At 29.0% G+C, this 26316-nt stretch overlaps 2 protein-coding genes and 2 pseudogenes across 3 annotated transcripts in view; all 4 read left to right on the top strand.

The window, feature by feature from the left end:
- The window catches only part of LOC125832105 (rac-like GTP-binding protein 3), a 235728-nt gene that overhangs the window by 31451 nt on the left and 177961 nt on the right, over window positions 1-26316 (top strand). The window lies entirely within an intron of this gene.
- The window catches only part of LOC125832090 (serine/threonine-protein kinase STY13-like), a 111560-nt gene that overhangs the window by 25343 nt on the left and 59901 nt on the right, over window positions 1-26316 (top strand). The gene's annotated exons all lie outside the window — the stretch shown is intronic.
- On the top strand, window positions 1158-2897 carry LOC125832177 (transcription factor bHLH162-like; annotated as a pseudogene).
- Window positions 6643-9142, top strand: LOC125832108 (transcription factor bHLH162-like; annotated as a pseudogene).

Genomic DNA, 26316 nt, shown 5'->3' with positions numbered 1-26316 from the left:
ACATAAATTAAAAAGATAAAAGAACGACCTTTATACTAAATAGAGATGTAAATTTCTTGAATTGAATAAATAAAAAAAAAGAATAAAGAAAGAAAGTGAAGTGACTTAGGGAAATGTTATAAATGTCATAAATGATGATATTTGGGTTACAAAATCGTAATTATTATTTTTTTTAAAAAAAAACTTTATATTATATAGAATTAAAATATAAAAAGAACTAAAAAGGAGAAAAAGTGATTTAAAGAAATGATATAAATATCATTAGGGAAGAAATTAAAATAGTAAAAGAAGAAAATGAGAAATATTAAGGAATAAAAATAATAACATTAATGATAAAATAAATTAAATATGACTATTGATAAAGTAAGAATTAAATGTGACTATCTTTAATATTTAGGTGAATTTTTTGTATTTTAAAATTTGAAAAATGGCCAAAAAACACCACAAAAAAGATAAATAATTTTCTAGCTCTTAGAAGCATGCCACATAAGCATGTCTAAGATTCTCATTTATATGTATAGAGAGATTATTTTGAATGTCGGTAATATTTGTTTATATCTTATAACTACTTTGAGTAAAAAATTAACAATTGATGACAAAAAATACTTTAATTATAGACATCTTAATGAACCTCTTCACAATAAATTTTCGCAAAGAAAAAGTAATTAACCACTTATATATCTAAAAGTCATATTAAATTTATTCAACTTTCTAAATTCTACATATAATCACATAAATTAAAATAAAATAAAAATACTAAAATATTAGGCATGTGCTAGCACGGACACTTGTATCTAGTATATTCAAGAGAAAAGAGAGATAAATTCCAGTAATTAATACTCCTAATATTAGTGTTAGTGAGTGATTATTGATTGGACAATTGTATTCCTACGTGTGGACGGTGTGTTTGTTGAAACCATATACGTCTCAGGAGTAGTACTATACAATTTTAATTCATACAATTCATACCTTGTATGAATACCCTTTTTTTCTTTTATTCTGTTGGCTCTGCAAGTTCCTCACTATTTCCTTTGATATATCTCTCCTTTATATAAATGAAGACGTACGCTTCAAACATTACAAAATCGATCGATCGATCCCTTATTCTACTTTTATCGTATCGTATCGTATCCCATAAATTAAATATAATAACAGAAATGGAAAGCAGCAATATTAATATTATTGTTACTGCTTCAGAAAAGGTAGAGAGGAAAACACAAGAAAAGATTAGAAGAATTCAAATGAAGTATCTTACTTCTAAACTTTTTTCTCTCATTCCTCCCCACCCACACCAATCTACAAAGGTAAAAAAAATCCTATTTCTCTCTCACACACATGCATGCATAAACCGCTAGAAATAAAGATTTTTCTCACCGTAAATCAATGGAAAATTTGTGTTATAATGCATGGTGAGAAATAGATTATCTCTAGGTCTTCTTCTTTGTTTTTTTTTTTGAAGTAATTTATCGATATTGTTTGGTAAAACTTGTTGTTTACCATAAATATGAAGTCTGTGACCATTTCATCTAAAAGCTTGAGTTGAGATTCTTTTTTCATGGACGAAGCACGTGAATTTATTTTTGATTTGGGTGGCAGTGAGATTCATCTCAGGACCTTTGTCTGCTCTGATATCATGTTGAAGTGTGTGATCATCTCATCTAAAAGATTAAGTGCCCGTTTGGATTGGCTTATTTTAGGTGTTTTTAAGCAGTTTTGAAGTGTTTGGGTAAAGTTAAAAAGTGCTTATAAGCACTTATTTTAAAGCCAAAATAACAAAAATAAGCCAAAAGCTCTAGGAATCTTAGCTTTTGGCTTTTGGCTTATAAGTCATAAGACAAAAGCCAATCCAAACAGTCCCTAAGCTGTTAGAAAGAGCACAATTTTATTATTTAATTATATTTTCAAGTTGTTAGTTTTCCTGATTTGCTAGTTAAACAATAATTTCATGAGTTTCTGACAAAATTGATGCAACAATTACTTACATTGAGCAATTAAAAGAAAGAATAGAAGTATTAAAGAGAAGGAAGGAAGAAGTGGTTGCACAAGACACAGGTGATGATTCAAAGAAATCCATGCCTACAACAACTTGTACTATAAAGCACCAATGGTTGAAGTTAGAGAGTTGGATTCAACTCTAGAGGTCATTTTAGTGAGTGGTTTGCAAAAGAACTTCACATTGCAAGAGGTTATAATTATCATAGAGCAAGAAGGAGCTCAAGTTGTTTCCGCTAATTATTCAACAGTTGACGGTATGATTTACTATACGATCCATGCTCAGGTGATTCATATTCCAATCTGTCCTAATTTATGTGACACTCTTGTTTGTTTAGTCAATTCCAAGAACGATGACACGTATCTATATTTAGTGGTAACAAATTGACTTTAACTTTTCAAAAGTCTTTCATTCATCCTTAAACTATGTGACAATCAAACAACTTCACATAAATTGAGATGGAGAGTATATAGTATTCTCTCTTTTAAATTATTGTTTTACGTTCAAATATTCCTATTTAGTACATCTTAATAAAAGAATTAATGTCATTTTATATAATATTTAGTATTTTTTTAACTCCAACATCCTACATGATTAAAATCCCAATGTTCAAAGGACATGTTGCTATATATATATATATTATACAAATCTTCAGTTTAAAATCACAAAATACTAAGGTTCTCGTATACTTTTGTAAATACCGTGCTAGTCAAATTTACGTAAAATAAAATAGATGGAATGTAAATTTAAGTAGTATGAAAGATGATGGAAAATAATGTACGTATAACTAGTTAATTTTGACAACTAAATTAACAATGTTTTTCTTGTTATCTATTTATTGCAGGTGAAAATTGCTAGATTAGGGATTGATGCACATTTGAGAAAACAAAATATGGTTTGCTAAATTTACTTAATTAATTACAAGAAAAGATCAATAAGGAGATCACAATGCACCTATTCATACTAATACCTATTCATATTCTTTATGCCAATATACACATGATTTACATTTTCTCGAAGTTGACGTGTGGGTTCGCCGCGGAATTTGAGACTTGTGACATGTTTAATAGTTTAATTTAACTTATTATAATTGGACGAGTAAAGGCACAAATGGAATACCACAACCAATTAATTATTTGTATTTTAGATTTACTACTATACACTGTTCTGTTTATTAGTGTGTACTAGAGGTGCATGACTGCTCTCAAAGTGTCAATTAAATAATTGTATTTTGGATGAGGACATACGTGGCATTTAGTTGGGAAAATGGTTGACTTTTCTTTTATTATTATTTGTTGCAAATTCTTAAATTTTGTTTGTTTCCGTTGTTAAATGAAAAGAAAAAAAACCAAACAAGTCATGCAAACTTTAGGAAAAAAATAAATTCAACTTCTTTGACGAACTGCAAAATTATTATTTCGAGTTGCAAACTTTTTCCGATTTGAACACATTTTTGCAACTATTTCTTTGTTTGAGTATGTACAAAATTTAAGAAAATAAAAAAAAATTAAATTTTGTAATTATAAACTAAAAATATATGTAATGTATCAAATTGTCTTTTGGATCTTGTAACCTTAAATATATCGTGACTTGTGTAGGGTTATTATTGAGTGCAACGAGCTACTGAATATAAAAGCTGATATTTTTTAAACAGATCTACTTGCCCACACAACATCTTTTTTGAAATAAATGATCAAGGAGCTAAGTGACTCTCGAATATCGCCTTTTGTATTGTGTCTAGAAAAACAAACATAGAAAAGATCATTGCTAAAAAAAAATGTATTAAAGAATTGATCTTGTAATTGGATTCCAATAATAGTTACTGCCCCCTTTATGAAAATCAGTGCACAACAGTAATAGTATAAAAAGTGTAAAGTTGATTAGAGATGTAAAAGTGTATTAGAATTAGATAAAAGAAGTCGATACAAGTTTACATGATTTGTTTGTATTTCATTCCATAAAAGGTTTAGATTACAACACAGGATAAAAACTATCCTGCAAAAACTTGAACTATTAGCAAAAATTTATTGCCCAATTTCCTACTGTCAATCAATTTGTCTAGCTAACATAAAAGTTTGCTTTGTCAAATTTCGATCTAATATTTGAGATCTGTCTCTTATCCATGAGGAAAGGTCCCTTCGCACCCTTAGGAAGTTGTTCGTACGAGTGATATGTGTTGCTACCCTGAGAGTTCATAGCCATTTTTGCTAGCCAATCTGCAAGTTGATTAGCTTCTCTATAGCAATGAGTAAACCTGATTGTGGCTTGTCTAAGTAGTGTAGAAGTATCTACGAAAACTTTATTTAATTTGAAACTGCTAGCTTTTCCATCTTTGAGCATTCCTACGATAAGCGAAGAGTCCAGGTCGATGTTCAGGTTAATGTAACTATTCTGAATACACCATTTGCAACCATACTATGCTGCTTTTGCTTCTGTTTCATTGTGACTGGAACGCTCAGGGACAAATTTACGTACAGGCAAGGTGTGTCATGTGATACTTTCTTCGTTGAAATTTTTACAGAATATACCTATACAAAAAAAAAAAAAGGTAAAATAATTGAAAGGACACAACTTGTAATAGAAAGCTCCTAGCTCAGGTGGCAAAGACGTTGCAAACATTATGTAATGTCTCGAGTTTGATCCCCCGACTTTTTTTATTTTTAGAATTAAAATAAAACTCAAAATCTTTGAATTACAAAAGAAAGTACTCCCTCTGTCCCTAATTACTTTTTTTTTTTTCCTAATTACTTGTCCACTTTGAATTGGCACACCTATTAAGAAAATAATTATTGAAATAGTGAGTTTACCATTTTACCCCTATTAATTATGAAGTGTATGAATTAAAAATCTAAAGTTTTTAAGAAGTTCTACCTTTTTCAAAGTAGTTAATTGAGGGTATAATAGGTAAAACAAATTGTTCTTTCTTGATTTGTCAAAATGAACAAGTAATTAGGGATATCAATAAAAGAAAAAGTGGACAATTAATTAAAGACAGAGAGTAATAATTAATGATTTCATATCCTTATTATGTTCGCATTAATTCCAATTTTTCATAATGTGCGAACGTTTGCGATAGTACTAATGAAAAGGTACATCATGGCAACCAAAGTTATATTAGAAAACTATGTCGAAATAGAGAAGAATATTTGTGTTACTACATGTGAAAAAGAAGTTAATCATCGCAATATAATTTGGCAGTAGTAGTATATAATTATATATTCACATGAGTTATATATACTTGAATTTACACATTCTTTTATAGAGTCACCTTCACTCAATGAACCTCGTGAGATTGGTTTAATTAAATTATAATTTTAAAAAATTAGAAAAATTGAGATTGTGTGAGATCAATTTTTGACATTTTTTTCAGTAGTGTAACTACCACCCTGAAGATGGCTTTGAATTAAAAAGAATTTGTCTTATGTTTGAATACTGGACATCAGAGTCCGTGCTAGTTTGAATTAATTCAATACATGTTATTTTTTAAATTTTTGGTAATCACTGTAAACATTACCTTAACATCAAAAACAATTACAAAATAAAGAGCACCCATTCCTGCTAAAAGGACTTAGGCCTCCTACAAAAAACAACTCAATACATTGTAAGTGCTGAATGAAAAAACTACAGTTTCTTTCCTTCTTTGATTTACTTAAGAAATATAATCTCTCTATCAACTCCTTAATTTGTGTTACTACCTCCTCTCTATGTACACTTTTCCTATTAAATTTTTTCCAGTTTCTAGCTCTCCAAGTATGATACAATATCGCCCCACTTATAGTTGCAACGACCTCCTTTTGAAACTGCTTCCAGTGTTTCACCTTTATACACTCTAGTACCTGCTTGATTCCATTATTTGTCAATGTAATACCTGCCCACTTCATCAACTCTTGCCATACACTTTTTGTCCAGCTACATTCTTCAAATAAATGCACTGTGGTCTCTATAGTCTGCTCATCACATAGGCAACAATCACTATCCTCAACTGGAATATGCAATCTCAAATATAGATGAAATTTGAAGAGTAATTTTAATTTTTAAATATTTTAAATAGTTAATAATATGATTTATATTACATTATTTTCAAATAATATTTGTTACTTTTTCTATCCTAATGTAGGAGAAATTTAATTTTTTTTACATAATACATAAATATGTCTTTTAACTTGGTGTTATCTCACATTAATGCCCTTCAACTTTGAATATGCACAAATAGACACTTAAACTTATATAAAATTAAATAAATAAAGACACGTCCAACGTGACATTCCACATGATAAATTGCGTTCTATATGGTGTCCTAAATTTATTATATTATACAAGACTCATGTGTCTACTTACACATCCAAATTAGATGACGAGCTAAATGTGAAATGAAAGAAAAGTTAAAAACACGGTATGTGTAGTGAATTTGGAGAGTATTAATTGGAGAGAAGAGTTAGAAAGTGATTGATTGGATTGGACATTCTGATTTGTAGGAGTGGGCGGTGTGTGCATATGATAAAAGTCAACACATACACATCGAGATGTGAGTATATATATATAATGGCTGGCTTACTTTCATACACAATGTCTGCCTTCATCTTTTCAAATTTAAGGAGATCACTAATCACTACAATATTCATCAAAATCACAGCTTTGTTACAACAGAAATGGAAAGCAGCAATGTTAATATTGTTGGCATTAGTACTTCACAAAAGCAAGATAGGAAAACACAGGAAAAAAACAGAAGAATCCAAATGAAGTACCTTTCTTCTAAGCTATTGTCTCTTATTCCTTCCAATTATTCTAAGGTATTATAAACCCTATAATTAATTTCTCTTTCTTTCTATCTAGATCTCTTATACACACAGCTCTGATTATTATTATTTCCATCATACAAACATGCATGATAACGCAAAATAGAGAGATCGAATTGAACCCAAGAGTTGAAGTTTATAAATTCTGATTCTAACGATGGGGTGTGAGGTATTTAGATCTAGACCCCAACCTTGTTGATACAATATTTAAGATGAAATGTTGATATGTAGAAAGTGACATACATGTTTAAAATTAAATAAAGGTATATTGCCCTTTAACATGCATGTCTAGCATGATGACATGAGGGTTCTTGAATCTAGTTTTTTAAAAAGTTATTGCATTCTCGGAGATATTATCTCAGATGGTCACTCAACTTTGAATAATTCACTAAGAAAGTCACTCAATTTTACGTTGCTTATTTTGAAAGTCACTCAACTTTATTTTTTAACGCAAAAGTCATTCAACTATTGATGTTTCACTTAGAAAGTCACCCAACTATTTATATTTCACTTAGAAAGTCACTTAATTAATTTAAATTATTTTTTCATTAAATTTTATAAAAATACAAAAAAAAAATTAAAAAATAAATAAGATGCTTATTTTAATTATTGTTTTTACTACCTTTTCATTAAAAAAAATAGTAGAAGATCGTTACTGCCCCTTTTTTTTTAATTACTTCTATCAATTCCAATTTTTATTTTTGGTAATCTTTTAACAATTTATTTCTAGTTTTACAATTACTAGAACAGAAAAACTTTTTTTTTGGGTGGGGGGGGGGGGGGGGGGGTTAATTGTTACTGTTAGAAAAATTATAATTAAATAATTAAGAGAAATATAAATAGTTGGGTGACTTTCTAAGTGAAACATCAATAGCTAAATGACTTTTGAGTTATAAAACAAAGTTGAGTGACTTTCTAAGTTAACAACTTAAAGTTGAGTGACTTTCTAAGTAAACAACTCAAAGTTGAGTGATCATCTGAGATATTAACTCTGCATTCTCGATACCATGTACAATATATGAGTGCCAAAGTTACTCGAGCCCCTGCCTCCTTCTACTTTATTCTGAGTTTAAAAAATCTAGGTCATTCTTTTTATAAGATGCTCTAAAATGGAAATTAAAAAAAAAAAAGAGGGATAATCATGAAGAAATTAATATTTGCTTTTAGCAACTTGATTTACCTTCTTACTTTCAACAATATGTCGAATTTTAAGTTCCTTTTTTTTTTTTTTTTTTGTTATTTTTACATTTTAAATGACCTTAAAAAGGATATATGCACATGAAGTTGGGATATTCCTCCAGTCCCCCACCCCAAACAAGAACAAATTAACCTGAATAATGACGTTACATGGAAACCTAGCTAATCGAAGTTAATCATGCTAGCAAAAGAAGTTTCTAATTATCCAGTATCCACTAAATAAATATTTGAATTTCTACTGTAATGCCAATTTGCTTGTTAAACATGTCTTACATGATCTCATAGTTGTCTTGCATATACTCCATCATTAGGTCATCTTTCGTTGTTGTAGCTGGTAACTTATCTTATTTTCATAATTACAAATCTTACACAATAAGGGAGGCTTACCTAAGTATCTCACTCTTTTCAGGAGGTGCGGACAAAACAAGACCATGTTGATCAAGCCATTACTTACATTGGGGAACTGAAAGAAAGAGTAGAGGTATTAAAGAAAAGGAAGGAGGAGGTAGCACAAGGCACAAGTGATCATTCAAGGAAATCCATGTCTACAACTAGTTGTACTATAAAAACACCTAATATGGTTGAAGTTAGAGAGTTGGATTCAACTCTAGAGGTCATCATTTTAACAAGTGGTTTGCAAAAGAATTTCACATTGCAAGAGGTTATTAAAATCATAGAGGAAGAAGGAGCTCAAGTTGTTACCGCTAATTAATCAACACTTGAAGATGCAATTTATTATACTATCCACGCTCAGGTAGTTCATAATCCCTCTGATCACAATTTATGTGACATTTTTTTTTGTCAGTCTCAAAAAAAATAACATTACTGTACACTTAGTAGCCTCCATTTGACTTTAAACTCCCTCCCCCTCTCCCTTAACGTGGTGATTTATATTCACATAAATTTCTATGACTTTTTTTAGATCATAAGTTTCAAAAGGCTTACTAAATAGAAAATTAAATAGAAAATTTATGCTCATTGATAAGACAACGACACGAGAAGAAAGTATACCCGTTATGTACATAGCTAGTTACCTTTGAAAACTGAATTAATTAACAATGCTTTTCTTGTTATGTAATGTTTGTAGGTGAAAATTACGAGATTAGGGGTTGATGCGTCAAGTATCCATTTGAGATTACAAAATCTGCTTTGCTAAATCATACACGTGAAAATTGAGACTCAAATTTCAATTTAGGACTCAAAAATTCTTCAAATGCTGCAGTTGGACACCTTTATCATTGTTTGTCGTCGAATCTCCTACACAACACACAGTGCGCAAGCACTACGTACAAGGAAAAACACATATTGCTACAAAATTGATCGCAGCTAAATATGAAAATTTTCGTGGCTAAACACTTTAGCCATAATAATTTTTTCCGTAAAGATTGATGTTGGATGGTTAATAGTTAGCTATAAACTTTACATGGTCCGTGGCTAAGAACTAATATCTATTGCTACAGAATGTTTGTGTTGTAGCTATATTCTGATATAAAGTTCCTGCCACAAAAAAATAGCAAGTTATTTTATTCTTTTGCCATGATAAAAGAGATTTGTAGCTATCTTCATAGATTCAGCCATAAAAGTATTATATTGTAGCAAAATATTTAATGGAAAGATAAATTTCATTGCTATTTCTACACTCTCGTGGCAATAGAACACATATTTAATTACGAATAATAAAATCATGAAAGATGTAGAGAGTATATGTAGTACATTCTTTTAGTAACATTTTAACTCCGATATCCTACCTGACATATTTTAAAACCTCATGATTCAAGAAACATGTCAAAATATTAGACAAATCTTTAGTTTAAGACTTTAAACGCACAAGATTCTAAGTTTCTGGTATACTTGTAAAAATATCGTGCTAGTTAATTAAATTTACTTGAAATAAATTAGATGGGATGTAGATTTTAGTAGTATGAAAGATAATAGAAAATTATGCGCGAATAGCTAGTTGATTTTGACAAACTAATTAAATTAACAATGCTTTTCTTGTCATCTAATGATTCACATTCTTTATGCCAAAGAATATATAATGTTGTGTCACATTCATACTGTTTCTTTTGTTGGTTATTCAAAGTTAGCATGTTTATGGTACGCATAATATCATGACTTTCCCAAAAGGCCACAAATCTGTTGGATAATTTTGACCTTATTGATCAGAGACTAGAGAGGTATAAGTAAAGAGGTACTTTGCCTTTAATTTGCATGTGGGGGGGAATGCTTCATCTCAAATAACAATTATGCTAGTTGGCCAAAAACCTTCCTTTTTGCGGTTGATTGGATTCCAACCTCTCTTTATATATACAGAGAGAGAGCAAATGAGCTCTTTGCCGCATTAAAATAACTAAATATAACAATTACTTTAGTTTACTTTACTACTATATAGGGCTATTCAAAATCAAACCGAAACCGATAACTCGAATAAAAAAAAAGTTATTGATTTATCAATAATGAGTTATTGGTTTAGCTGTTTTGATAACGGTTTTGATTTTTTTTCTTATTGGATTATCGGTTCTTAACGGTTTGAGGTTTTTTCTTAATGGGTTAACCGATAACCCAATAGTAAATTAAATAATTATATTTATACTATTTTGTATATGTCACGACCCGAGCCTACACCCTGGACGTGGCCGGCACTCGAGAACCATTGTTGGTCCCCAAACGAACCCTCATCCTGGCTGACTTCAAGCGGAAGACTAACTCAAGCATACAAAGCTTAAAAACTGAATAAATATTCATGAAACTTAAATAGAAAGCTTTAACTCAAAAGAAAACTTTGAATAAAATAAATTATTCAACTCACTATAAAATAGGCAACTTAAGTCTTTAAAACATTTAATAAAATAAATAATACAAATTTCTCAACTATACGGACTATCTATGAAGCCTCTAACTGATAAAGATGGAAGTCGAAACAAGACCCACGACATCCTGACTAAACTGAAAAGTAAATGAAATCCTTTGAAAACAAGGAGGCACCATAGCTAACTCGAACTTTTGGATGTATCAACGAAGCTCATGTTGATGATTCTGAATACCTGTGTCTGCATCATGAAAAGATGCAGGCCAAATGGCTCAGTACGTGGAATGTACGAGCATGTAAGAGGAATTCTAAAACATAAACATAAGTTTGAACTTAATAAACATGAAACATACTTACCTCTTCTCGTACTTACTCAACTCAACTCAACTCAACTCAAGAATAAGATACTCAACTCAAAGATTAGATACTCAATTCAAAGATATGATACTCGACTCTGGGTACTCAACGCTGGATACTTAACTCAATAGACTCAACTCATGATACTCAAGGATAAAACAATAGTAAAAGATGCAATATATATGGAAAGCTGCAAAATTGTAAATAGCAACTCAATGTATTGAAAATACAATAATAATCAATATGTATATAAAAATATAATATAACTATGTGGGAGTTTCTCTAATCGACAACCACCACTATGAGCCTAAGTGCTGATACAACGTCTTGTCCATGCTGCCAGACCTGTCCAATACTTTGTCGTCATATAGGACGCCTTAACTAATGGATCCACTAGTCTATGCTAAAAAACACTAAGGAAACATCTAGAAAGTATGATCCTTTCTACCCATGATGGCTACATGGTTTATGGAAACGTGAGTTATCTGAACTCAAACTCATCTCCATATCGGTGCTCAATACTACTCCCAAAATACTCAGCTCATATGTTTAAAAACATAACTTTTTCTTTGATTTGAGATAATTCTCAAAAATCTTTCTCTTAAAAGAGATGGTACTCAAAGTGCTCAAAATTCTTTTGGAAATCTCAGTTTCCTCTCATCTTAAATGTGAAAACATTTACTCTTGGGAATACTTAGTTCCCATATATCATTTTAAAGAAAATGAACTTTACTCTTACTCTTTACTCAACTCAAATCTTAAGTTTTAAAACAAAGTTAAAATGTTTGTAAAAGACTTCTTAAAATATGGTTCATGCCGAATTATGGACGTGAACGATTCAATACAAGGTTTTCAATAACCATAAATAGAACTCAATACTTAGACTAAAGAACTTCAATGATACTACTCATTTCAAGAATGCTCAACTCAGAGGGTTCATGCGGAATTATGAGCATGTACTACTCAACTCAAGGACTCAAAGATACTTCTCATCTCAAGACTGTTCAACTTATAGGGTTCATGCGGAATTAAGGGCATGAACAACTCAACTCAAGGACTTCATGGGTAAAATGTAATAGTCCCATGATTAGAAATATAATCTCATAAGGGGTTAGGAACTCAATACTCAAATTAAACTTGGAACTTGAAGATGTTACTCCTTTCAAAGGTACTCAACTGATGGGTTTATGCGGAAGTTATGGGCATGAACGACACTATTCAAGGATCAATATATCAATATGAAACTCGTGTATACGACTCTTCTCATTCTCATACTTACTTACTCAAAACTTAACTCAAATCGATGATGGATCTCAAAGGATTCACAATTGAACTCAAAGGCTTTCTTGAACTCTAGTCTTAACTCTCTCTTGAATGTGAATTATGACTTCAAGAGTTATGGTTCATGATATGAAGGATTTCACGATGACAAAGTAGACTCATGAATATATTTTCCTCACTCTCATACTCATTTACTTGAGTCTTGAAACAAGTTACTAGAAGTTGTAGAAGACTCCACAAAATGACTCAAGGGACTCGTAGAATGTTTGAAAGAATTCTCAAAACTTAAATCTTAACTCCACCTTGAATTTGAATTATGAATTCAAGGTTATGATTCATGTTATGAATGATTTCTAGGTGTTTAGAAGTAACTTAGAGTGTTTAGAATCAAAGGGGAGTAAATGTACCCTTTGAAAAAACTCAAACGAACGAAACGATGAAGAACGGGTGGGGGCAGGCGACCCTGGTGCTCTGAGTGGCGCGGGGCGCCAGCCCCTAAACTTCAGAGAAGTAGTTGGGGTGCTCTGGCTGGCATGGAGCACTAGGCCCCAACCCAGAAAACTTTGATGACTTTCTTTGCTCATTTTCTCACCCTAACTCGCCTAGAATCGAACGGTTTCTTCCTCAATCACTTGGATTCAATTACTTAACATAATTACACTCTAATCTACTCAAAACAACACTCAAATCACTAAATTCATCTCAAGAAATCATCAAAACCCCAACACAACAAAATTTAAAATGAACTTCAAGAACACCTATCAAGAACTCATCAAAAACTCTAATCTTTCAACTTCAAGAATGATATTTCGCTGAAAATAACATGATTGGGTGGGGGTGAACTAACCAACACTATGGAAGCTTACATACCTCTGAGGGATCAAACCCATGGCGAAAATTCGCAACAACACGCAAGAATCTTGACGAACGCTTGATCCTCTCCTCTTTTCTCCTTTTTTCTCTTCTTGAAGTCTCAACTAAAACCCTAGGCGTATATTTGGATTATAAAATTGAACCTAATAGGATTAGACCCTTAAAACCTTACTAAAACGAATTAAATCTGATTAAGGAAAAGACCAAAATACCTCTTACTATTTTCGGATAGCTTTCCTTAACTGGACAGCCTGACTTCAAAAGGGAATATCTCACTTATCCGAACTCGAAACTTAGAAAACTCGGTGGCGTTGGAAAGATAATTCAAAGACCTTTCATTGGGTAACTTGTATCCCACCAAAATCATTTTGTACTGAATGTTATGGTCGGTTGAAGTGGACCCACAACTTAGAAGAACTTAGGAATGACTTGAATGAACTCTCTTTAGTTTCTCTTGGAACTCAAGGTGCTACATATGGTGACCTTAACAGTAAAGAAATTTTAAACTCCTTGGTAAAATCTTACTCACAACGAAAGATGGTTCGAGTCTCAATTTGAAAAAATATTTAGCTTGGTTTCCTACTTTTATTTATGGACTCTTGGTTATTCTACAATATAAAAGTGTTTGCTTTTGAGCAAGATGTAACTTATGAACTTATGTGCATGGTTCATTTTATTTGTCATCTTGTTTCTAAGTGATTTTCAATATTTTTTTATGTCAAATCTTAATGGTTAAGCCGACAACCGAACTGATAACAATCAATATAATAACCGACAAACCAATAACCGATAAGTCAATATCTTAATGGTTCTATAATGGTTAACATCTCTACAAACCTATAACCAATAAATCAAATAAATAAACTTCAAAATCGAACTGAACCGATCGATACGCGACCAGTATTATAGAAGACTTTTTCTGCACACATGTTAGCCAACATGTGTGTTTATAGGAATTAAAGTCTTGTTGAAGGACAAAAATTAGGTGAAATGTTTTGCACTTTCCAATGCAATTCATGCACCATAACTTCCATTCCATTTCTAAAATATAGAGAAGCTTCAATTCTAATAACTAGAATATCTAATTTTTTTTATTTAATTTTAATTTAACATGAAGTTTTAAAAAATAAAATAAATATAATTAAATAACGTAACTAAGAAAACTTTAGAAACAAACGGCTCTTCATCAACGCACATGTTTCTAGATAAAGGTATTTATGTAATTTCTATACTTGTTTTGTTTTTATTTATTTATTTTATCTTATTTTATTTATTGTATATATATGAAAATTACGTAAAATGCTATAAATCACGATAATTAATAAATTCAAATATTTAAAAGATATAGATTTTTTGACTAATTCTCAAAATTCTATCTGTGTCACATAAATTAAGAAAGAAGAAGTATCATATAGTATTATTTAAAAATTAATTATGTAAATACACACTGTAAATTACTATAATTAACAAGTTAAAATATTTTAAAAGCACGTACAAATTTGATTGACTCTTAAAATTTTATCTGTATTAAAAAAATTGAGATATGAAAAATAATATATACTATTATTTAAAAATTATAAAAAAACTATAAATCATAATAATTAACTACTTTAAATATTTAAACATCATATAAATGTTTGAATGACTATCCAAATATCACTATACCACATAAGTTGATATTAAAAAAATATATATTGAACCTGTGTTGACACAGATTCCTATGTCCTGTAGTTTAATAAGTACTTAATTCCTTTGAATAGTAGGTATAGAATAATCCGTCAATTAATATATTAAATTGTACAAAAATTAGTTATAAAAAATATAAAATCTAAGCCAAACATCGTATAAAACAATTAATATAAACTATTTTTGTATATCATAATTCATTCACCTAATATAGCCAGTCTATTCATGACTCCAGCTTTAATTTTATGTAATTGTTGTTGTAAAGAATCTTGACCACTAACGATTCATCAAATCTAGGCTGATAATTGATTGATGCATCGTCAATCATCAATACAGACATTTCTTTTTCGTTGTTGTTTAACTATTAACTTCACCAGCATATGTGGCACATTTTAGTAGTTAGATAGTGCCATTTCATTTTGGTAAGACATGTCCACGTGTTAGAAGAGTAAGGATTGAGATTTCAACTTTATAAGCTTTAAATTTTGAAATAATTGTTTCAAATATTAATAATTGAGTCTTGAATTTAACAATTTTTTTTATATATAACTATATTATTTAATAAAAAATTATTAAGTTCAGCTGTATCTCTACAATGAGGCTTCTACTTTTGTCTCGACTGTCCCAACACACGTAGTGGTAGTATCATGTGGTTCTCTAGCTAGGAACTAATTAACACGAGTGGCACCAGTGGCGGAGCCAGGATTTTCAATAAGGGGTTGAAAATTCGAAAGAGTAAACATATGAACTAGTCGAAGAGGGTTCGACATCTATTATATACATCTAAAAAATAATTTTAACCATGTATATATAATAATATTTTTTGCCGAAGGGGGTTCAGATAAACCCCCTAAAGACATGCTGGCTCCTCCCCTGGGCGAACAACCGATGCAGGGGCAGAGCTAACAGTTCGAGTATGAACTTGATCGAACTCAGTAACTTTTGTTTGAATGATTAATAAGTAATGTATTTGTATTAAAATATTTATTAAACATATTAAAAATTAAAACTCAATTATTAATATTCAAAAATATTACTATTATAAATGTAAAACCTACAAAATGAAAATTTTGCCCTTGCCTCTGAGTCTATATCTCCCTTAATTTGGTCCTTACTTTAAAAAAGAAGAAGTGCAAGATCTAATTAAAGTCTAAGTTATGCTCAAATATCAATGAGAGTATCTGGACTTAAATTTAGTCAGAGATACGGCATATACAAACACATTTCAAAATTGGATAGGGTCATTCACACAAAGCCCCTATTTAACATTTATCTTTCAAAATTCTTGAACTTTTATTTTTTTTATACCAGCTTAAGTAATTTACAAAAATGATTAAAAATATCTTTGATGTCAAAATAAAAAAAAATGCAAGGCATAAATTTAGTGAAAGTTATATTAAGTTCAATGACACAAGATATGCTCTAGGGAAAAAAATTGTTCAAGGCACAAATTATAACCTGAGACATAAGCATAATACACAAGTTACGCCTGAAAACAAAAGAAATTAAGCTCAAGACACAAATTATGCCCCACAAGGCGTAAGTTCAATAGCATTAATTATGCGTAGGGCATAAGCCAAGTTATGTCCCGAGGTAAAGTACTTTAAAAAGTCTTGCTCTGCATAGTAGATACAATAAATCAGATCCGGCTCCTCTCAATTTCTGTTCTATCTATTTTCTTTAAGTTCCTATTTGGACTAGTGACACATGGTATAGATTAAATTAAATGGCTAAGATTTAATTTCTAAAGTAAGTTTCTTACCATGATTTAAATAATAAATATATTATATATTTAATTTTAAAAATTACTATAACCCCATAATCTTAGCAACATATTATCTTGTTCAATTTAGGGTAAAACAATTCTCTTCCCAATTTTTTCACGCGGGATGTTACTTTTATTTTCTTTTTAAGTTAATCTTTTATTTGCATTTTTTCTTAAAATTTTCTTTTTAACCATTAGCTATTGAAGAGTCTCTTCTTTTCCCTATTTTATTTCACCTTTTTTTTTCTTCTATTTTTTTCTAATTCCTCCAAAATTAACATTAGCTATTATTTGGCGACAGTAACATAATTTTTTTAAAAAAAAAATAAGATTAAAAGTTTTTCTTCTTATTGAGTTATCGATTCAATAAGGATTTGAGTTATTTTCTTAACGATTAAATCGATAATTCAATAATAATTTATTTAATTACCATTCTATCTTTAGTTGACTAGTTAGCTTAGGCTTCCATTCATTTCTCAATTCGGATTTCTCATAGAGAAAGTGTCAAACAAAGATTACGATAAAAATATTATTTAAAAGAAAATTTAAAAAGATCCTAGGTAAAAAACTTAGGAAGAAACCTTTTTCTCCCTATATTTATGGACAAGATAATATGTTGCTATGATTGTGAGATTATATAATTTTTAATACTAAATATATATTGTACTCCTTCCATTCCTATTTATATATCACCATTTTGAATTTAACGTGCATTAAGCAACTAAGTAAGTTTACTATTCTACCATTATTTAATTTTTTTGGAACTCAAGTTTTCAATCAATGAACATGAATTAATTTATTTCGATTAATTAATTTAACCAATGAACATGAATCATTTACTTAACTTTTCTAAGCTGGTCAAATTTACATTTTAAGGCTAATACTCCTCATAAGGGTAAAAAAGGAACAATATGGTAATTTATGCATTAATTTTATGAAATGACAAGTATTATGAATCAATTATTTATAGAAAGAGATGACATAGTAAAAAGAAACGGAGGAAGCATTTATTAATTAAATCATGATTAGAGATGTACTTTGAAAAATTAAATCTTAGCCATTGGAGTATTAAACTTATGTCATGTGTCATTAGTCAAAAGAACTTGAAAAAAACAGTGAGAGAGAAATGGAGCCGGATCCCGATAAATCTAATGCCACAAAATAAACGTGCTAAAACAAAATGGTCCAGTAAAATTAGGTCATAATTAAAAATACTTTGACCCATAACTTTTTACTCCCTCCGTCCACAATTGTTTGTCAGGGTAAGGTCATGCACATCCCTCAAGGAAAATTTAATACAAGGTGTAATTTGACTAATATAACCCTACTATATCAAGAATACCAAAAGTCCACATAACTTTTCAATTGAACTACACAATCATTAAGGGCAGAATTGGAAAAAAGTGACTAATTATTTCTTGATTGTTTAAATTGACAATTAATCTTGGACATCTATTTTTAGTATACCTGCCAAACAATTGTGGACGGAGGGAGTATTAAATAAACAGCTGTCTTGGGATAAGAAATAAATCGGCAGATTTCTTTTCTTAATATGTACTTAAAACAATTGGTCCACATTTAATTATTTATATTCATATATTTTTTTCTAACTCAATAAATATGAAGAGATATTAATGAGGTGTAAAATATATTAGTATTAGATTGAAATTTATAAATAAATAAGAATAAATTAATTAAATTATTATTTTAGTGTTTTTTTTTCAAAAGACGTATCATAAAGAAAAACAAAGGGAACTTTCGCAAATAGTCATTATAATAAACTTAATTATGCTCCATATTATAGTTTGAATATTTACGAGCTGTAACTACAGTTTAAGCTGTCTTGTTTGTATAATTCGCGCGTACATTTGTATAATTCAGTTATTTTTGTAAGATCTCGAAATAACGAATTTATACAATCACAGACATCTGAAGTGTAAACAACTATACAAATTATATTATACAAAATTACATTATACAAAAGTTATACAAAATATATTATACAAAATTACATTATTCAAAAGTTATACAAATTATATTATACAAATTCTGAATTATACAAAACTAAAAAGTTGAGCCGCGTAATTATAGCTAAAAGTAGGTCGCAAATTGTAATTAAGTTAAACTATAGATATGTTAACTAATTAACTAGTATATGTTTGCTTATAAGCGTAATTTTCCCCAAAAAAATGACAATTAGCATGAATAGAGTTGTCAATATAGGTTGGTCCATCCCATCCAAGCTAATTTATACAAACTTTGAAATTTAACGGATCAAATCGGATTGATCTATTTTTTTGTGGGCTAGAAAACGATTAGCCCAACCCATAAGTATGTGGGCTTCGGACTGTGTCGGGTCAGCCCACTTTTTTCTAAAAATAATATATTTTTTATAATTTTTTAAATAAAATTATAATTTAAGAATATTACCGTAAATATCGATAAGTTAATAATATATGGTGTTAGTGTGCGTGGACTTTAATCCCATGAAATGCATATGTCCATAAAGTTTTAGAACCATAATGTAAAAGTTCATAAGGGTTTAATTTAGAAAGATCTCCTCTATTTAGTTTTCAGTGTTAAAGTTTTTACTAAATCAACTACCAATCATGATCAGGTAATCATTTGGTAGCTGATCAGGCTGAGTATCAAAATGATTTTTTGTGACCCTATATTATTGTGAGTAAATATATATCGCTAAAATCTATAGTAACATTAGATTTAATGACAATCAATCAATATATTGATATAAATTTTAATATTTTTTATTAATATTTATATTTATTTTTTGTAAAAGTTATTTTTATTATAGTGTTGAGTGAAACATATGTATAGTAGTAACACGTGTCAAATTAAAAGTCCAAAAGACCAATCAAATGACAAATACCATGTGTTTATTATTCTTTTTCTTCCAGACAATATAGATAACGCATGCATTCGTACGTTGTGCGTAAATTGTGGAAACTACGAAAACCATAGTACCAAATTTCTTCGACTTAATTACACTTATGTAAATTATTAATTAATACAATTTAATTGTCCTTTCAAGTCATAAGCGCCCTCAATTCCAATAGTATATATCATGTGTTTTTTCCTTCGTATTCATATCGGGTAAATTAATTTTTCATATAATATTTTATATTTGTATTGCGTCCCCAACTAAAATAAAATTCGTATAGAATATTATTCAATTTGCATGAATTCGATTATTCGAACCTAAAAATTCTAATTAAGGAGAGAAATCGATCTCTCAATCATCCCAACACAATCTATGTTGGTATTTATATGATTGTTAGTATAGCTTTCAAAACAAGTAGGCGTGAATTAATTCATCACGACAACTGGTTTTTTTTTTTTTAATTTGTCCATTTTCTAATTATTCTTTCTATGACTAAATTGAGAAACAAATATAGTAGCTAATTTTGTTATTGCCTCGGACGATTCATATAGTTACGTGGGAATTGGGATACCATTTTATTTCACAAATATTTCATTTGAGCAACGTTCGTTATAACTAGCTAGAATCTATAATATAATTAATTATTTCAATTGGATATATATGCATGTTTTGATTCGAGGACTCACTTGTAGTGACTATAGAAATCTCACGTCTAGGATTAGAGAAATCAAGGATTATAATATTGAGTTACAATCGCCTTATATAGGAGAAGAGTCCTATTCTAGTTATACTAGGAAACCTACTACAACACAATTATTTACATGAGTAGTATTGTATTATAACTCAAATACCTTATCCTAGTTGACTCATGCAATATACAGTAGCTTAGTTGTACATAACTTAGGATTTAGTAGTCTAGTCCTAGTATGACTCAAACTCTAACTCGTCAGCCTATTTCGATGGACATGTTCCTTCGACATGTTCCATCAGTCTTCAAGCTTCCTTCAACAATGACATAATCATGATTTTTACGAAGAGGTTTAAAATATAAAGAATTAAGCATATGAAGAAAAGAAATTCTATTTCTATTAATATAAATTATATTTTGATTTTTATATATATAATATAAATTTTTAATTAAAAAATTTCATATAAAACCCTTATGTCTCTAAAGCCTGCTCTAGCTTGTCAACTTACGTGTGACTTTAATTTGCCTTATTATTGGTCATGCAAATCCACAATAAAATAATTAATTATATTTTAGATTTTCTATCCACAATAAAATAATTAATTTGCTTTATTACTGGTCATGTTAAATGACAGACTTTCAAAGTCTCAATTATAGAATAATGAGACACATCTAAACTATCCTCTCTTTTTTTGAGTTTCATACCTAAATTATTAAGAGTTTGAGTTTCATATCTAAACTATCACTTATTAACTTGAGAAACACACCTTAGTGGTGTGGGTTATGCATTCTCTTTTATTTGAAAAAACCTTGACACATGACATTCCACATGAATAAAATATTCCACCTTGACAAAAAATAAATAATAAACTACTAAATTTAATTAAAAATTAAAGATTAAAGTATTACTATCCATAAAACAAATATTTTTTTTTGAAAAATAAAATTTAAATTATTTTTCTTACCCCACTCCACCACCTCCTCCATGTACCCTCCCCCTTCTCCCGACAATCCCCCATCCTTTTAAAACAAAAATTCTTTAAAATATTTTTAAAATAATTCATACTTCTCCCCCCCCCCCCCACACACACACACAAAAAAAAATTGATATTATTTTATTTTAAAAAAAATAAAAATTCTACTCCATCCTATTTAGCCTTCCGCTCCTACTTTTTTTTTTAAAATACATTTTTCTCATTTTGTGTTAGATATATACGTTTAATTTGCCTTATTATTGGTCATGTAAATCCACATAAAATAATTAATTATATTTTAGATTTTCTATCCACAATAAATTATTATTGGTCATGTTAAACGACGGACTTTCAAAGTCTCAATTACTATAGAATAATTATATTTTAGACTAGATCGAATTTTCATTTTTTATTTGTTTCAAATTCTTAAATTTTGTTTGTTTCCATTGTTATTTGAAAAGAGTAAAAGTCAAGCAAGTCATTCAAACTTTTGCTAGTCAAGCAAGTCATTGAAACTTTAGCAAAAAATAAATGATAATTCAACTTCTTTGACGAAGTGCAAAATTATTATTTCGAATTGCAAAAATTTTCATATCGGAACACGTCCTTCTTGATAAATTTTCTTAATTATTTCAATGTATTTATCTTAATATTTATTTATTCTTTTATACAAATCTTTGCTGGGTATGTGTCAAGGGATACTTTTTTTTAATAGAAAAAAAAAGTCTCGAAGAAAAGAGTACTAACAAGGGAGGCTAGACCTAAACCTTATTAGTCCTAAATAATGAAATAACAAATCTCTAATACGTAATTAACAGCATGAAGAAAAATATTACGAATGAAGATGCTTAAGTAATGCAATAATATAAAATCTAAAAATAAATTAGAGTTGTCCATCTCAAACTTTATTTGATATATATATAAACTAATAAAAAGTAAGACATTTGTTCATCTAAAGTTATTTAAAGTATTTTCCTCTTGTCTTCTTATTCAAATATGTCCAAAAATAATTGATAATTCATCACTTCTTCTTAAATTTATTGGATCTTGATAAAGTATAAGTTGATACGGCTATATGATTTTGCTTTGCTAATCTCTACTAGCCAAACTTATTTTCGTAGCACTCAAATTAGATGAAGTACCTATATGACTGCCATGGATGGAGTTGCCTTACTTTTAAGCACAAACTTGAGTGCTTAAGGGTTTGTCTTAGTTAAATTCGGTACAAAATACAAAAAATTAAATAAAAGAGAATTCTAAATTTCATAATTAATTATAAACTAAAGATGTATGTACATATATATTGAAATGTCTTTTAAATCTTTCAACTTTAAACATGTCATGTAGAAATGCTGGATGCAACGAGTTACTAAATAAAAAATAATAATAATTAAAAAATAGTAATAAAATAAAATAAAATTATATATATATTTTTTTTATTATTATTTTTTTTTTTAAAAAGGACAAATAAGTTGAAACAAAATGCATATACAATTACTAATTAAAAACAAATCTAATTATGAAAGGAAGACCAACTAATTTCTCTAACTCACATTAACCCTCTCCATCAAGATAAAACATAAATAATAAATGTCATGTATGCTTATCTTGACAAGCAAAGGTAAGTCCAACATCCTTCGCCGTAAAAATTGCATTATATATATAAGTTAAATATTATTTTATATTACGTGTCAAAATAAGCCTAAATATTGATAATTGGTGCATAATTTTATTGAATGGGTTCAAGATAATTTAAATTGGATCAATCTTAATTAGGGGTGTGCATTTGGTTTTTCGGTTTGGGTTTCCACTATTCGGTTTGGATTTTTTGGTTTTTGGTTTTGTAAAAGTGTAACCCAATCCGATCCAAAATAAATTTGGTTTGGTTTAGTTTTCCTTTATTCGGTTCGGCTTTTTTCGGTTTGATTATTCGGTTATGTCAATAATTAATAACATAACCAAAGTAATAATATTGAATCTCTTAAATATACTTTATAATATAAATCATAAGTAAAACTTAAAACACAATACTTATAATTATACCTATTATAGATGTTCAAATATAAAAAATAAACGAAATCATGATGAAAGGCAATAACCAAAAAGAGGCAAAAGTGGTTAACTCCAACTTAATTCTAAACCTAAATATATATATATATATATATATATATATATATATATATATATATATATATATATATATATATAAAATTTGGTTTTTTTCGGTTTTTTGGTTTTTATTTTTTTAAATCCAAAACCAAACCAAAAAACCAAACAAAGTAATTTATTAATCCAAAATCAATCCGTAAAACCAAAAAACCAATCCAAATAAAAATTCGGTTTGATTTAGTTTGATAATTCAATTTAATTCAAATAGTGCACACCCCTAATCTTAACGGCTTTTTTCAAATTTTTATTTTTATTTTTAAGGGTCAATCTGAACTAATTCCCGCCTTAAATTATTTTAAATGAATCTTCAATTTTTAACCACGCCACTATTGACAGGTAAGTTATTAAATTCTTGTCTTGATATTGATATAACTTTAATTAGAATAGATCTGTCAGCTTCTTTAAGGTCATCATATGGATAGAGAATTTATTGATGTATAAATATACTCTTTGCTCTAATTTAGCAGGTGCATTTGTTTAGTAGCGGTGTCAAAAATTTTATTAATAGTGTAGATATTAAAATTCTGTGGGACTCTACAAGACGTGTTCGATTTAAATTGAGACTTTAGAAGTATGTTCAGTTACAATTGGAATTTTTGGAGGCTGCTCAACCCTAAACCCTAGTTCATGCCTATATAAAGGGTACTAAATTCCCTTAAAAGACATCTTGAATATTCCGTAAATTGATAGAATATTCATATAGATGTCAAATCTAAATCATCATAATTCGAGAAATACGCCACTAATGACCCTCAAATCATGGATAAATCTTAGGAGAGTAGAATCAAGGGATCAACAGAATTGTACCCGCTATTTTGATTATCTTGATGAATAAAATTATGTTTCTTCATATTTTTTTGTGATTGCAATTTATTTTCTGTCACTTTAAAATTTATTGCAAACAAATGGTGTCAACGAATAATGATATGTGGCAATCAAAAAAAAATAATTGTGCTATTTGGAGTTCAAACCCAGAACTCTCCATTCAAATGGACATTCATTAGCACTGTGCCATAGGCGTAACATTTGTCAAGAGTGTACAACTTTATATATATATTCTTTTTAAATGTAAACTTTAACATATATATATAATGTAATTTTCCAATTGAACACCCTAGGATGGCTATAGCTCCGCCTGCATTTGCTAATCGGTCAAAGATAATGTACTATAGTTGTTAGTACTATATTACTGTTGATTAAGGCATCATCAGTTACGACATACGAAAGGAGGTAGTACTAATTAATGATTACTTCTCCTAATTATTTTCGCATTACAACTAATTCTGATGGGCCATATCAATTATCATTTAATGGTGTGAACATTTGCTGGGCTGAGAAAGCGATTCCATAATAGTATTGATCAAAGGCGGCGATATGATCCCAACCCAAGAAGTACTAGAGAACTATTCACTCATTAACTTTACACGTCTTTTAAAACATGTTTTATTATAATATTATTTACTTTAAAATATATTTTATTATAATATTTTTATTAATTGATGGATGGTCTTAACTCTTTACGTTTTTAAATAATTTTGAAATTAAATAATTAAGATTTGGAGTAAATCATTTTATTTTTATTTTTATTTTTATTTTTATTATTATTATTATTATTATTATTATTATTATTATTATTATCTTTCTTAGTGTATTAAAAATTGATAAGTAATAAATTTATTTTAAATTAATAAACAAATAGAAGTGAAGGAAGAAAATATTTCAAAACAGTGAAGATGGAAAATAGTAGTAGTATATATTATATACTCACATAAGTTACTCGAATTTATTCATTATTTTATAGAGTTGATCGCTCGTAATGTCACTTAATTAATAAACATTATACAAAAAATAATATTATTCGCTATAATGTAACATATCATTACTATATTTTATAGTTGAAAAGTAACGATCTCACTTGGATAATAACAAACAGCTCATAACCACTCGTACAACTTTTACATCTAATTTGAAAAAATCAATAATACCATGCAGATAATTTTTTTAAATTACACAATGATAAAATGCACCATTTTTGTGGTAGAATACAATTATACTCTTTGAATTTTTTGTTCATGAAAAAATTGACCTGCAGAGATTAGCCTACCTTTTTTTAAAATAAAATAAAATATGATGCTAAAAAACTTTTGACCTCCAAACAAGTGACGTGATTGTAAAGAAAAAAAATTATTTCTCTCATCTTAATTTATAGGCAGGATGACCTGGGAGACTCTTATACCTAGCTCGAATTGTCAACTGGACCCCTTCTACTCACGATATTATCAACTGAACACTTAAACTCAATGAAACACAATCTTTTAAACCCTTTTAACTTCACGTGCACTTCAAACACAATGAAAATACATGTCATGATCCACATCAGACTTTTAGTGACACGTCACTTATTTTTACTTTATTTTAAGAAATTTAATTTTTTTCTTTTCACTTATTTTTTTACTTTATTTAAAATTTTCAATTTTTTCTTTTTCACTCCGTTTCTTCCTCGCACTAACTTTATCCTTGACCATCTCCCTCCATTTTTTCACCAAAGACCCTGCCATCTTACTTCCTTATTCCTTACTGGTTAGTACTACCTTAAGTAACTAAAAATTATCACTGTTCTCCAAGTTTTCATCGTTCATAATTTTTCGCCATTTTTTTTACCAAGGTCTTCATCCACCGCTTGAACCATTGTGAATTTGTTTCCTCCATTAATGCCATGAACCACACTAAAACATCTTAATATGTTCTAATATATATATATATATATATATATATATATATGTGATCCACTTAATTTTACAAAGACACAATAAACATTCTTCACTCTCC

Source organism: Solanum verrucosum, unplaced genomic scaffold (genome assembly GCF_900185275.1).
Source record: "Solanum verrucosum unplaced genomic scaffold, falcon-dt-bn FXZP01000009.1, whole genome shotgun sequence".
In the NCBI taxonomy this organism is placed as follows: Eukaryota; Viridiplantae; Streptophyta; class Magnoliopsida; order Solanales; family Solanaceae; genus Solanum; species Solanum verrucosum.
Note: the sequence above shows the minus strand (reverse complement) of the source record. Positions and strands in the feature narration are given on the sequence as shown.